The sequence below is a fragment of the Dermacentor andersoni genome, chromosome 11 (genome assembly GCF_023375885.2).
Source record: "Dermacentor andersoni chromosome 11, qqDerAnde1_hic_scaffold, whole genome shotgun sequence".
Lineage (NCBI taxonomy): Eukaryota > Metazoa > Arthropoda > Arachnida > Ixodida > Ixodidae > Dermacentor > Dermacentor andersoni.
In genome coordinates, this window is record NC_092824.1 from 19881931 (window position 1) to 19896659 (window position 14729).

Consider the following 14729-nt stretch of genomic DNA (forward strand, 5'->3'; position numbering starts at 1 on the left):
AAAGTCGGAGAAAAAACGATCACGTCGTCCAGGTAACAGAGACAGATGGACCACTTGAAACCGTGTAGGAGGGCGTCCATCATTCGTTCAAATGTTGCCGGGGCATTACATAAACCGACAGGCATCACTTCGAACTGATAAAGGCCATCGGGAGCAATAAAAGCTGTCTTCTCGTGGTCCATGTCATCGACGGCAATTTGACAGTAGCCGGAGCGAAAGTCGATGGACGAAAAATATTGTGCTGCATGCAGGCAATCCAGGGCATCGTCAATGCGTGGTAGCGGATAAACGTCCCTCTTTGTTACCTTGTTAAGGTGTCAATAGTACGCGCAAAATCACCAACTGTTGTCCTGTTTAACTAGTACAACAGGGGATGCCCATAGTATGGAAGAAGTTTCGATGGTGTCTCGAGAAAGCATCTTGTCAACTTGATGCTGGATGATATGTCGCTCAGTAGGCGAGACGCGGTAGGGTCGCCGATGGATCGGGCTCCTATCATCGGTGTTTGTTCGATGTTTTACGACAGATGTTCGTCCTAGAGGGTGCTCTCCAAGGTCGAATATGTCCCTGTATGAGGCAATCAGGCAACGTAGTTCTTGAGCACGCTGGGGCGGAAGGCCGGGAGCAATCATTTTTGTTAGGGCATTGTAGTCTGAAGGGATCGGGGGCGAAGCAAGAGCTGAACACGAGGAGCTGTCACAAGTTAAAGCCGAAATGTGGTAATGTCTGGCTGGCGTTATTTGCGCCAGGGATATTCCTCGCGGGAGTAGTTGTGTAGTAAGTCCATAGTTCACAAGCGGAAGGCAAGACGTATTGTCCTAAATGGTAATTACGGTGTGAGGAAAAGCGACGTTGCGCGAGAGCACGACATCCGGATTAGGGGATACGATGTAGTCACCGTCTGGTACAGGTGGGACGGGGGAGAAACTTATGTAGGTAACGGCACGGTGAGGGAGGCGAATATGCTCTGTGGAACATAGCCGTATCGTAGCACTATCGGAAGGGTCAATAGCAGCAGGTAGAGAGAGTTGCACAACACCAGCAGAACAGTCTATCAAAGCGGAATGTGTAGACAGAAAGTCAAGGCCCAGGATGTGGTCTTGAGGCCCCCTCCTCCTCCACCAGTGCTGTAGAACATAAATGAAGATGTCTGGCGACGCTCACGCGAGCCAGACATATGCCAATAACGGCTGGTGTTCCACCGTCGGCGACTCCGACCACAGGCGACGGGGCAGGAGTGAGGACTTTTTTGAGACGATTCCGAATTTGAGGATTCACCACAGATACGTGCGTGCCAGTGTCAATCAGAGCCGTAACAGGTACACCACCTACGTTCACTTTAATGAGGTTCCGATGCGTGGCGAAGGAGAGCGGCTAGAGCGGGTAGGAAGAGAAGTGTCGCGCCATAATTTACTGGCTGTGTTTGCGGGGCGAACCGAGAAGCAGCATGAGGGCCGTGGGATGGGAAGTAGGGCCAGGGCGTCGAATTCCACGAAGACCGGCAGTGACGTGAAATACGGCCGATACGGTCACAAATGAAGAATATAGGCTTGTCATCTGGAGTGCGCTATACGGCTGGGTTGCGATACCGCATTGGGGCATTCAGGCTGCGGGTGTGTATGACAGTGCTGGACGGAGTGTATTCGGGCCGATTAACTGAGCAGACGTTGGTGAAGCCAACGTTGGCCAATTCTTGGCGCACGACGGCCTAGATCAATGAGACAGTCACCTGGCAATTGTCGCGGACATGGGTTGGGGTTGTGACAGGAGGTGCGGCTTCTATTTCACGTCGTATGATATGTAGGATGTCATCAGAGCGATTGAGCGTGGGCGGACTGCGGAGGTATTCGCAGGTGGACGCAGCAGTCGTGTTGGGAAGGCGGGGAAATGGCTGGGTAATGCGGCGATTCTTGGCCTCTTGAAACAACAGGCATTCGGTAATAATGGCTTGCACAGTGGAAGAATTCTTGAACACAATGAGGTGGAAGGTATCGTCTGCTATAGCCGTAATGACGTGTGCAAATTAATTAGGTTCGGATATCCTTGGGTCCACTTTGCGGCACAGAGCGAGCACGTCGTGGACGTACGTGAGGTAGGATTCAGTGCACGTCTGGACACGCGAAGCGAGGTGTTCTTGGGCAGCGCGCTGACGTCCAACAGGCATGCCGAACAAATGCTTGAGCTTCTGTTTACAAATTTCCCAGCTGGTAATTTCCTCCTCGTGGGTCTGAAACCATATGCGTGCCGGGCCCGCGAGGTAAAATATCAAATTAGCGAGCATGATGGTCTGGTCCCAGTAGTTGCTGGCGCTCACCCGCTCATATAGTTGAAGCCAGTCTTCAACATCAGTGCCGTCGGTGCCAGAAAAGATTCCTGGGCCGCGGGGTTGCGCTAGAATGACGGTGGGCGTGGGTGCCGACAGGTCTGAAGCATCCTCGCATTGAGCTGGCATTCTAGATGCAGCCAAGGAGCACCCGCTGCGTAAATCCGTCTTCATAATGATCCTGCAACCTCCACCAAAAATGTCACGGGGTCAGAGAGTCAGACGTATATTTACAGAATATTTACAACAACTGTATCAGCTGACAAGACGGTAGAGAGCGCACGAAGTCGAGAGCGTCGTCTTCTTCCGATTAAGCTAAAAACATCTTCTTCGTTAGCGTGTCACAATATATTATAAAGGAGATTTATTGGGGTTCGTAGCGACCACCGGTTCTGGGATGCACCGACCAGTCCATTATACGTGTCATTTGCTCATGTGTGTCATGCAGTAATGTTTTATACTCTTCTGCGTACACACACCCTACTCACAAAGTTGCCCCTAAACGTCGAATTTGCCGGCAGGGCACCGCTGCATTCCTGTCGCATACTATGACACCGTGCGAAAGTTTGTTTGCATCTAAGCAGAATGTGTATGTAATAAAATCGACAATAAAATTCACTTGCACGCCTCAGATGTCTCTGATTGGTGTCTCATCAGGCTCTTCTATTTCCAGAGTATTCGAAATAGCACCACGGGTCTTGCTAAAAATTTTGCAGTATCTATGTGTAGCTTCAACTGCCATAACTATGGCGAACCACGCATTCACGAGCGTCAGAGATAACCCGTGATTAGAGTTACGTTTGTTGCTCAGCGTCGCAGCACCATCTGCCCCCACGAACATTTGCCTTTACAAAGCACGTCATGGTTTCTAGAAGACGACGGCAATCAGGCGGTGCTCGGTGCCCGCAAGGTATAAAAGTAGAAAGCGGCCACAAAGCTTTGTGGTGCGTAAGCCGTAGCAGTATCATTTTTCTCTGCGGGGTAGTAAAGTATCCGATTCTCCCTTTTCAATACTTTCCGTAATTTCCTCTAAGGCATATGGAGTAATAAAAGGTAAAAAAAGGCCTTAATTTTTCATGAAATTGAGCCAGTGTCTGCCGACCGTGGGTGCGTTATCGATTCACTGCGCAAGGCACGGTCGGCCTTGATGAACAGGTAATTTTTGGGGCCCACGTTGAAAGTCCTTCTTATATAACTCGCCAGTACTCGTGTTCTTTGACAGATTGCAGCTTTTGTTGCTTTTCATTCCTTTCCACGCTCATTGCATTACAAACGAAAGCTCGTTGTTATCGCTGGGTTTAGTCTCATAAACTGCCGGAACTCCTTTTCATAGTGTTTGATCCTGGCTAATATTATTACCGCGCACGTATTCTAACATGACGCACGTATTTAGCGTTCTTGCGCACTTATCGTAACTCGAACTATTTTGTGACGCTAAGTGTTCTTACCGTAGCATGCTCAGCGCTTGAATGCTAGTGTCATAGCTTCTGTAAGAACTTTAAATTAAATTCTGAGGTTTTACGTGCTAGAATCAAATTATTATTATTAGGCGCACCGTAGGCAGGAGGGGGACTCCGGATTCATTAAGACTAACTGGGGCTTTTTAGCGTGCGCACAATGCAGGATACGCAGGCGTTCTTACGTTTTGCCCCCATCGAATCATTGCCGGCGCTACTGGGATCCAATGCCGCGTCCTTTGGCTTACCGGCACAGTGGCAAAGCGAATACAGCACCACGGCGAGTAATGGCCGCGATCTTGATCGCCGAACTCAAGTTCAGTAGCAGGAAACCATTAACACCTGAGCTATAGAAGCAAACTGAGAATTTTTCAACAGCGAAGTTGTTTTTGCGGACCCTGTCCCGTTGTTGTCGGACTTCGCTAAAAAGGGGCCACGTGACCTATCGGGAGAGGAAAAGAAAAGCTAAACATGGAGAAAGGGGTTGGAGTGTCCCCTTTCCCCTGAGAGGGTGCTATCTTATACGCGGACCTTATACGGTTATCACACAGTGAATTTTCGGCGATCGAGGCAGATCAGCATCGAATTTATCGACGGTTGATTCTAACCTGCCACGATAGAAACAAATGCCATGCCACTGTGTTATCCACTCCTTTTCATTACCCCTTAAACCTTGCGTTTTCCTCTTTTCGAGCTGTGCTACAAGCCTAAAAAAGTTATAGTGGTGGTGTGCGGCCATAGAGCAGTGCCCAGCGATTGAAACGTGATACTGGGAGCGCGTGGCTGCCGAGACTTCTTGCTGGAGCAAGAAGTGCCGTCAGCCACGTCAATTGTAATACCAATCCAACCAATCGTAACCAATCGTCAAAACGATTACATCGCCTGCATTTCCAGTGGTGGTCCTTGCGCCCGCTATATGAAGCTTTGGATTAGTGGTGCCGCACATTCCATCACAGCTACAACTATGGGAACACCACGGGCAACCATGTTTCTTATATCACCCTTTCCCTCACATCGGCTTAACAAAGACAGAAAGCTCAGGCGCAAGAAGAATAAGAAAATAAAACAACTGATTGAACCGCAAAAAAAAGCACTCATAAAGCATGCTCCCCACGAGAAGCACGCAAAAGCGAAAATGAGTTGAAAGAACGGTGAAACGAAATATTTACAGTATAGAATGCCTGCGACGGTTGACTTGCACGGTGTAACACTCGGTGTAACTAACACAGCTTGGCTGTTCGGCCATCTTCACGAACTGGAAGGGGCGGTGATTTTTTAGATATATACGTTATTCTTTCGAGTGTGTACCAAACTCTAATGTGGATAACATTACGACGTGCCATATCGCACGTGGCTATCCCATCAAATTTAAAGAAATTAAGCTTTGAGTGGAGTAACGCTAAGTATACATCTATAATACAGCTTTCAATGCAGCTGCGACCCACTGAACCATTAGTCTGCAAACACTGTTATAGTCAACAGTTGCAATTGTGTTATGTTGCAAATCAAGCAATACTTTGTAGGTGTTCTAGCTCCTTTGAAGAAGGCTTTCGCAGCGCAGCTGAACAAAGAAGAATAAAAATAGGCGGGGCAGAGTGACATTTGAGCGAAACTGTCTTGATTTTTCTGGTTTCTGGTGTACCTGCGCTGCACACATCTTCGAAGCGACACAACAACCCCAAACACTTATTGCTGTCAGTGTCGGCAGGGTTCCATAAAGAGCTGCACACAACTGTGGACGGAGAGCAGTGACTTACCTGTGAGAGTATGCTGCAATCTCCTGATCCCGTATGATTCATAGCTCACTTGCTCGTTATGCAAATGATTTGAGCGGGCAAACGGTGCATGCTGGGTGCGAGCTGAATGGCGCTTCAAAACAGGTGCCTAGAATGGCGGGTGTAAAATCAAGTATTTCCAACGTCTCATTGCTTTCCAAGCTAAAATAAATAAGCAAAAACAAAATAAACAATAAATGTTGTTCTTAAAAGGAAACGTAACCGTGAAAGCCTCCCACACGGAGTTTTCAGCCAACAAAGGCGAAATGATCTTGACAGTATGCAGGTAAACGAAACAAGGAGGAACGTCGCTTTAATGACAAAAAAAATAATTTTTGTATGAATAAGTTGTGTTTAGTGCAGCAATCCTGCTTATTTTCCTCTTACAACGCTTCAGCCGACGAGATAGTTGCAGTCTAACTGTTCCACTGAAAAGGATGTCGTTTTTTTTCCCTCTACTCGCTTTTATGTACTTCCCACGGAGGAAACCACTGGAATAGCAGAGAACCACTTGAAATATGAACGTACGGCGTGAAATACTCCTTAGCTAGAGGTTGTTTTGAATATATTCTGTCTCGGCCAAGCCAGCTTGGAGTGTACGTGAACTCATTTGGATGATGGCCGTGAAGGCGTTCCATTTCTATTTATGTTCTAAGACGCTGTGAGCAATTACTCTGTGAATACGTTTTATCTATCTAGTTTTTGTTTATATTGTTATTTATGAGTAGATACTACTTGTATAGTAAGGTGTATGGTTGCGCGACTAGGGTCATATTCGTTTTATTTGCAGCGTAAAAGGGACATAAGCTCACCAGAGAAATGCACACAGGACACATTCCGTGGCTGTAATGCATGACGTTTGCGCTTTTATCTCGCGTGCTCACTACGCGTATTTGCTGTAGCCTAAATAATGGAGGACCATACCAGGAGGTATGGTCCTCAATTCATTTTGTGTTGCCGCCGCGTTACCAAGTAATTGCGCTATTGTAAAAGCACTTGCCGTATCTACAAAAATAAGACCCCGCCCTCCCGCACATACACAAACGTACCTGACCTCGAAATATTTAACTTGCCGTGGTAGCTCCACGAATGTTGCGCTTTGCAACAACTCGCCTGTCACATACTCTTCTTCAATGTGCCACACATCGAGTCACAAACGTTCACAACTACGTCTTTTTCACAAAACCAACAATTTCAACTGCACTGTATATCAGGAGCTTATAACTAGTTGTGGAAATACTCAACATTTTAAAGGGAAGCTTTCTTTGTCCCTTCCTCACATTTTTTGGTGTCCGGCTTCTGGCTGCCTTGCGGCGTGGGACGTCACCGGAAGTACAGCGAAAAAGCACCAGATATAGTTCAATTGAAGGAGGACTACTGTGGCAGGTGAAGCGCGTAAGTGATGACGTAAGCTTTAAGGGGATTAAGCCGTCGTCGTGCTTTCATCGCCTTTATCTCATGTAATCGTTCCATTATTATCAGACCATCGTCATCGTTCCGCCATTTTCACTGTGTCGTCCTCACTGTGTTGTCATTTCGTCAAAAGCACGACGCCGCCAACACGCCATTATTAACATCCATAATCATCTTTCTGTAGTTATCTTTCCGTCGTCGTCACGCCGGCGCAACCATACACTCATTCCTATTCCGTAGTCGACATATGGTTATCGACATAACGTCGTCAACACACTGTCGCCATTCCGTCATCGTCATGCTATGGTCATCACTGGGCATACTGGTCATACTAATCATACTGTCGTCGTGATACAGTCATGGTCGAACCATTGTGTTTGTGTTGTACCCTCGTAGCATTGTCACCATGCCGCAGTCGTTATTTCATCATCGTCATCCAATTGTCCTACTGTCGTCGTTTTCATATTACGGTCGTTATTCAAGAATCGTCACGGCGATAGTTTCAGTTTCAGCTTAATTGCCCTGCTTATTTACAGTAGCGGGTGCAGATGCTCAAAGCTATACAGCCTGATAGGGGCGTTTGCTCTACCAGGCTGTATAGCGCTATCATCGCATTTGACGACGATGAAACGATACCAGCATCGCCATCCCAATAATGTCATTCGCAGTCGCCGCGCCATCATGCTCATACTGTCTAGTCATTCCATAATCGTCCCTCGGTGGTCGTTCCAGTCCATGTAATTACCGCCCTATCTCCCTAACTTGCATACCTTGTAAAATTCTAAAGCATATATTGTGCTCCAGCATTATATCTCATTTAGACAAGCACTCTTTTTTTCTTTCCCAATCAACATGGATTTAGACGAGGCCACTCATGTGAAACGCAGCTGTTCGAATTCACCAGAGACCTTCACCTCCACCTTGACTCCCGTTTCCAAACCGACGTTATCTATTTTGACTTTGCAAAGGCGTTTTATCGCGTCGCCCATCTACGTCTTAACGCGAAACTTGCTTGTCTTAATCTCGACCCACTTGTATTGTCCTGGATTGAGTGTTTTCTCACAAACCGCTCACAACTCACTGTCATCGAGAACCTCAAGTCGACAAGTAGGCCAGTCTTGTCAGGTGTACCAGAGGGCTCTGTGCTCGGACCTCTTTTGTGTCTAATTTTTACAAATGACCTCCCTAATTGCATTCTTTCATCAATTCGGTTATTCGCTGATGACTACGCATTGTATCGGCGCATATCCTCCCATAATGACCAACTGATACTCCAGGAAGACCTAAGCAAAATAGCAAGTTGGTGCTCTATTTGGCTCATGTCCCTCAACGTTTCCAAGTGCAAGTACATGTGTGTAACTCGCAAGCGGGACGTAATTAACCACCAGTACTTTATTAATTCCACACCCCTGACTAAAGTTGAGTCTTACCGTTATCTAGGCGTTACTATCACTAATCAGCTTATGTGGTCTGCACACGTAACTCAACTTATAAACGACTGTTCTAAATCACTTGGCCTACTCAAAAGAGCGATTTTTCTGTCTCCTGTTCCCGTACGCAAGCTCGCCTATGAAACATTCATTCGGACTAAACTTGAGTATGCCTCAGCAATTTGGAACCCTCACCAGTCTTATCTTACTACCTCGCTCGAAGCAATGCAGAATCGCGCAGCACGTTTTATCGCTTCAAACTATGACTGGCTTACAAGTATAAGCGGTTTTAAATCATCCCTCAGCATCCCTAGCCTAACACTTCGTAGGAAGATTTCACAACTTTCCCTTTTACACAAACTATTACAATTTCCCACCATCTCGGGAACACTCTCTTACTTCCGCCCAGCCGCTTTTCTAAGCTTCTCTTTAACAACCTGAGTCTACAACGTCTCCATGGTTCCTCTAATGCCTTCAACAACTCTTTCTTACCTAGTGCTTTTGAATTGTGGAACGCGCTACCCAACAGCATAGTAAATGAAAGTAATCCAGATAAATTTAAACACCTGTTGTCATGTTTTATAAACCCTTAACCTACCACTACTATGCTGTTACTTTAACGTCTTTTTTTTTAACTACTCTTCTGTTATATTGCCGGTTGTGTTGCCATTTTTACTGCCGGTTCGTACCTTACTTTGTTTTTTTTTTTTTTTAATTTTTCTTGCCCAGTGCCTACTAGCATGTATACTAAGTTTTGTTTACCGTTGTACAAATGAGTGAAACATTGTATAATAATGACCATAGTGTATTTTGGTACTATTGCCCCCCCCCCCCCTATGCAATACGCTGAAAACGGTCCTTAAGGGACAATAAATGATGATGATTAGCTGAGGCTGTCGCTGCGAAGACGGAACGATGAGAGCATTCCGCAGCGTCCACATAAGCGGCCGGGCTTGAAGGTGGACAGCCCTTATGAAGCGTCCTGACTCTAGCAACCGTCATGTCGTAATTATGGGTGGGATGGGTATTTCTCGGTAACGGTTGAATGCAGGGACTGCCCCGCTAATGCAGTCGGCCGGTGAAGTAGTGGTGATGGCGCTTCCTACAAGGTTGATTTTGAGGTGCTAAAGGAGGTGCCTGCCTGTTTGATATTGGGAAAGACGGGTGTTTGCGAAGTTTATTTGCGGGAGCTAGACGGGGGGGGGGGGGGGGGGGGTGCACGTTGCCTCACTGCAGCCGCTCCCTCTGCCTTTCGCGTTGTCAGGGAACCGTGTGGTGAATGTCCTTTCGCTGCAGTAGCTCGAGCCGCACGTTTCACTGCGTTGCAGTAGACCCGTACTTCGTCGGTAATCAAGTGGCGCCTCCTGCCACGCTTTACTGCCTCTTCTGATGATGTCGATGCGTGCGTTTCAATTTTGCATGATTTGTGCAACGGCCTTTATTCGAAATGCACCATAGGTTGGCAAGCTAATCGGAACTTTGTGAGTCTCACTCACAATATATATTTTGTTCTTAAGGCTCGCTGGGACTCAGACTAAGCAAAATCATACTCAGTCAGCCTCACTCCGAGCCAAAATCACCGAAATTCTACGTGGGCAGACTACCTCCGACTCGGATGCACCTAATACCTGCAGTGGTTGCGTAATGGTTTTTGCCTTGCGATGCTAAGCACGAGGTGGCGTTAATGAAATGATGCCAAAATGCGAAAATGGCAGTGTACCGCGCGTGAGAAACTCGAGAATTTTTTTTTTTTAGTAGGTGGTGAGACTTGGCCTCCCCGTTCCTACGTTCGAGGGGCTCGCTGTCCTCGACCTATAAAGGAGGGCGAACTCCTTCAGAACCTCAACAAAGTTCTTCATCTATCGATCTATTAGACTCGCCAAAATGCTACTAAATGGGGTGCAGTCGGCTTCACACTCTACAAATTTGGCTCAGCCGGACTCACTCAGACAAACACTCGCGGGTCAATCTAAGTCTTAGTCAGATGACTCATCAGTAAGTTTGCCTACCGTATGTCGGACACACGCGTATATTACAATTTTCTAGTGAACTATTTTTTACCGGCTTGTATCTGTTACTATCAAAAGTAATCGCTTGGCGCAAGCGCACTTTCATGTATCGGAATATTCTTCAACCTTGTCACCGAATCTATACCCCTTGGGACCATCAACGTCCTAAAGATGTCCAGCAGAGATCCGAAACGGGACATTTGAACGTCCCTAGGACATATCTAAGAAGCCCAGAGATCATTCTTGGGTGTCCATGGGATCGTGCCATTCATGCAAAAAAGCGTTCATAGACGTGTCCCACGAACGTACATATGGAGATATTCGGACGTCCAAAACATGTTTAAATATTGAATATTTTTTTATAATACCGAGTACGTCCTAGTGACATTTTCGTCAGTATGTAGGACGCTTTTGGGACAATGTGTTACCAATCATCGAAAGGTCGTTTGTGTGTCATTGGATTTAGATTTAGGCTGTCCACATGACGCCCTTATTGATTATAAATTAACATAATAGGGAAGTTCCTCATAATGTTCTCTAGCAGTGCAGCAGACCTGCTCCATGTTACATATCATTAACAAAGTACGTTTGGCCTGGTTTTGTGTTGGCCTGTTGGGTAATGATGAAAAAGAATTGCATGGCTCTTCAATATCCATTCCAGCGGTGCAATAATGCGACGAAACATTTTTGTCATGCAAAAGCTGAGGTACCAGGAGACAAGCCAGGAATACAGCCACCCGAACCTCAAAGCATGCTAAATAAAGCTGCAGTGCAGCTAAGCATTGTGCACATAATTCCCTACTATGGTAAGGTAATACATTACATGCTACTTGCTAAAAATGGAATAATTCGAAACATATAGAGATAAAAACTACACTTTTTTGTGCTAACAGGAGCGAAGCTACAGAATTAGGTTCTGCAGGTTCCTGAATCATTTGGCAATCTCAATAAAAATATAGCATTTATTTCAGTAAAGCAGTTGCAGCAAGACCATGAGTTCAACTCTCAAATGCACTCCGCAGTTTTCAGTAAAGCGCATCAATGCAAACAAATAAAACTCAGTAATTTCATCACGCGAGCTGAGCCATTAGGAGTTATTTATGACACACCATGGTTAGTAAAAGTGTTTACAAATGCACTTTGCGTAGCAAGAAAATATAAGTACTCGCAGTCGGGCCTCTACGGCAGTTATCGCCCGGCTTGCTGTGGGCACACTTGCGTGGTCGTAGGTACATCGATGCTAAATTTTATATGTTAGCCACTTTAAGTTGCCAGAACCTTTCCCTAGGTAATATTCAGTAGTTAAACAAAGCAACGCGAGTAAATAGTTGCAGCGAAGCAAGCATTTTATTTCAGTTCAATAAAAAATTAGGCTTTCGCCATTCCACTATAACTGGCGAGAGAAAAGGTACAAAATTACACGCTAACAATTTTACTTTTGTGGTTACCGCCTTATTTGGGTAACAGAAAAAATTTGACGCATGAATTATTTGCAGCCTCGCGGAGGAACAGTGTCTGGCGGTTATGAGGGCGTGGGCGGGGATTTACTGCAGAATAAAGTTGCATCCGACTGTAGTGGCGTTTTTTGAATAAGATCTGGAGGAAGTATAGAGAAATATATATTTGCGGAACAATTACAGTTCTTTTGGATCCCTCGTTTACTGATGCACCAAGTTAAGTGGCTAAACTGAGTCATATTGTTATTTGGAAACTCGCGTAACGATGCGTGGACGCCAGTTCCGTACAACCGCGTAGAGCGCAGGACGCTGCGGTTTTAGACGCACTGCGCCCACCGCGGAAAGTTAGAAAAAACCCCACATAAGCACATCAGAGAAGTGGTTACGTCAGGCCGCTTGACTGACGACTGTAGAAGCGTCATTCAAAATGCACAGAAATATTCTCACTTCCAGCACCGTTTTCTCTACTTCCTATTTAAAAATATAGATGTAGTCGAGTGTTCGACGAAAACACGTCTGGCGAGGAAACATAATGGTGCAAAAAAACTTGCGCTCGCCAAGAATGAAATAAAAATAAAGAACCTACGTTTCAGGCCCCGTACGGGCCCCGAGATCACAATGAAGATGTAAGCATGAGCGCGCGGCTATTTATGGGTGAGGTGGCGCAGAGTTCGGGTGTATATCTGGGGAAGATTACCCCGCGTCCTGTTTATCGTGTGTCTGGTTGATTGGATGTGAAATGATTCTAAAAGCAAACGGGCAGATAAGTGTTTTTCTTTTGCAATGATGGCTGCCGAGTCCCAGTAAATGATGTGTCCCGTTAGTTCGTGATGTTCCGCCAGGGCGTTCGCGGCTGTGTGGCCCTTGGCGACGTCATTCATGTGTTGTTTCAAGCACCGTTTTAAATCTCCGCTCTCGCCGATGTACGACGCGTCACACTCCTTGCAGGGTATCTTGTATATCACCCCCGGGTAGTCCGCGTGTTGCAAAGGGTCTTTTGCGCGTACCAGCTGTTGGCCAACTTTTCGGGAAGGCACGTGGGCGATCTGGACACCGTAGCCCTTAAAAATTCGTGCCAGGGCTTCGCTTGTTCCCACTGTGTAGGGTACCGCCACGCGTTTCACTGTTTCTTTCGCCGTTTCACGGCGGGGCTTCGCCGCTTTGCGCTCCTGCGTTCTGAGCAGTTGTCGAGGGTAGCCATTGTTGAACACGTCCCCTTTTACAACCTGTAGCTCTTGCCTACGTTTCGTGGGGCTGGAGCAGACGCGGAATGCCCAGGAGAAGAGTGCTGCTGCGACGGATCGCTTTTGCCCAACTGGGTGCGCCGAGTCGAAGCCCAGGTACTTTCCCGTGTGCGTTGGCTTTCTGTAGACACTAGTCCTCAAGCCGCTTGAAGCCCTTTCAACGAGGACATCTAGGAAGGGAATTCGCCCATTGTTTTCCTCTTCAGCCGTGAACTGTATATTCGGCGTAAAGGAATTTATGTGCTCGAGGAAATGTGCTGCGTGCCGGCGAGGGATAATGCAGAAGCAGTCGTCCACGTATCTTAGAAATAGCTTTGGCCGCTTCTCGAATGAAGATGAGGCCACCTCACTAGCAACACACCGGAAGCCATGGCCGGATACGCAAGCCCGCCGCAGTTCGAGGAAGCTACGGACCACTGGCCAGCATATCTAGTGCGGCTAGAAGCTTTCTTCGAAGGCAACGGCATCACGGAAGAAAAGAAGCCAGCATCGCTCGTAGCAGGGCTGAGCACTCACATGGTGGCCGTCGTTAGTGTACGCCGCGCGCCAACAAAGGTGAACGAGCTGTCGTACAATGAAGCACTCGACATACTGCAGAAGCATTTTTCGCCCAGCCCGAATGAAATAGCCCAATCCTACAAATTTTTGTCACGCAACCAGACGACAGGAGAGCCAGTCAGAGATTTTTTTGTAGCCATTCGGTAAGTGGCGGATACCTGCAACTTCGGCACTTCACTTGACAGGATGCTCCGGGACCGTATATTTTGTGGCCTTCAAGACAACTCGGTACGTCGTCAACTGCTTTCGAGGACATCCTTAACAAGAAGCGAAGCAGAGGAAATCGCCTTCACAGTGTTAATGGCGGAAGAAAACGTGAAGACGTTGAAGACTGCGCCTGAAGGCGAAGGCGTACACGTGTTAAGAAAGATGTATGCACGACGTGAAAGTCGGCCGCCATGCTTCAGGTGTGGAAAACAGGACACGACCCCAGAACCTGCCGGTTCCGCTCGGCTACGTGCTACCGGTGCCAGCAGCACGGTCTTGTTCGCAAGATGTGTCCCGGACAAGCAGACAGAAGAACGAGGGAACCATTCACGTGGTCACACCAGCGAATTAATGCCTTGCATCCGTCAACAAGAAACTGCAACAATCCCGGATCAGAAGCTCTGTTCCTCGTTGAAACGGCAGATAATTTTGTTGGAAACAATGACACCGTAAAGACAATAATGTGCACTCTACTTTGGAATGAAATAGCGATCAAGATGCAGCTGGACACCGGGTCCCCAGTTTCTATCATCATTTGGCCCACCTACGTACAGCATCAAGATGCCTTGCCAAAACTGCAAGAATCGGCGCTCAAGTTGTCATGCTTCCTGGGACAACTGCCGGTGCGTGGCCAGTTACAGCTTGACGTTTCCTTGGGTTAGAAGACTACGAAAGCCACATTAGCGGTGCTGAGTTGTTCCGGTCCGAACCTGTGTGGCCGGGACGTGATGACAGCGCTGCACCTTCTTGGGGAGCCGGCGCTCAGCGCAACGCAGGAAGGTGAGAGTGCAGCCATGCCTGAAGTTGGCAGTGGCGTTGAAGTCTTGTTAGAAGAATTTTCCGACGTGTTTCGACC